This window comes from Lupinus angustifolius, chromosome LG12 (assembly GCF_001865875.1).
Source record: "Lupinus angustifolius cultivar Tanjil chromosome LG12, LupAngTanjil_v1.0, whole genome shotgun sequence".
NCBI lineage: Eukaryota > Viridiplantae > Streptophyta > Magnoliopsida > Fabales > Fabaceae > Lupinus > Lupinus angustifolius.
In genome coordinates, this window is record NC_032020.1 from 12227533 (window position 1) to 12229045 (window position 1513).

Here is a 1513-nt window from a genome sequence, read left to right on the forward strand (position 1 = left end):
AGGTGTTAATTATTTTAATTTGAGCATTGTAAGTGCTTTAGATTACTTTATATTCTTGTTGTAAAAGTGTTGTAATATTGGGAATCTCTAGGTGTCTTACCACCAACGAGATTGAATTGCGTCTTCATTAGCTTAGAAATCTTGATAGAAAGAATAGGTTCTTGGCTGGGGCTACACCGCAAGAAAGGTTTTCTTGTGCGGTAGGAAGTGAGTCAAACCAAGGTATAAGGTTCTTTAGTTTTTAAGAAAGTGTCTAAGTGTTGTAATTGAAAGAATTGTTTGTAAGACATTATTTTGATTATAGTGAAGAAAAATATCCTAGATCAGATGGAGGGCATGGATGTAGTTTGTAAGTAGATCCGCAAACGAACCAAAATAAAAACCTTGTTGCACACTTTTCTTCCCCTACTCTCTTTATTGCTTTAATCGATTACTTTGTATAGTTGTATTAGCTGTAATAATCTGTTTCTATATTGTACTGTTGTAACTCTGATATATTTGTTAGCTCTATATATTTGTTTCGATCTCAGTTGCTTGTCGTACAAGAAACTGAATCTATTTGTGTGATCTGAGCTGTTTTAATCGATAACGTTGCAGTTAATCGATTATTCTTTCTGTGTTAATCGATTAAATTGGGGGTTTTTCAGCAGTATAAGTTGTTTGTGAAAAGCGAATACTTTGACCGCTACACCTATTCAACCCCTCTAGGTGTATTTTAGCCATTGATACCTAACAATTTGTTTGGAAATATTAGAAATTATTGTTAGTATTTGAATATGTTTAAAGGTGATTATTTTAACATCAAAAGAACCTTTAATGTGTTTAAGAAAAAGTTTGTATTTTATTTTTAAAAGTTTATTATGTTGATGAGTTTATTTTTAAATGTTTCATTTTAAAAGTTGTTTAACATATTTTACTCTTTGATTTCCAAGTTAAAATAATGATTTGGGATAAAAGGTGATTTATTAAAGTCTTGACTTCATAAACTTAAAGTATTATGAAGCTTTGGATATTAAAGTAGTAGAAAGTATTACCTTAGGATTTATTTTCATGACTATGAAATTAACATTTACTAACCCTTGAGGTTTTTCCTAAAAAATTAGAAAGTGTTAAGATGTTCATAAAAAAATGTTATATTTATTTTAGTTGACTTACTTTAAAGTGGTAATAATAACTAAAAGCTGTTTAGTGTAAAATATTAAATTCAGAGTCATTTTTTCATGACTATGAAAATAACATTTACTAACCCTTGATGTTTAATTAGGAGGTGTTAGGATGTTCATGAAAATTTGTTTTAGTAGTATACTTGAAATAAGGAGATTTACCTAAAAGTCTTGACTTTATAAACTTAAAGTGTTATGAAGTCTTAGATTGTAAATGATTTAAAAATGTTGAATCTTAGTTAAATTTACCTAAAAGTCTTGACTTTATAAGCTTAAAGTATTATGAAGTCTTAAATGTTAAATGATTTAAAAATGTTGAATCTTAGTTAAGTGAACTTACTTTAAAATGG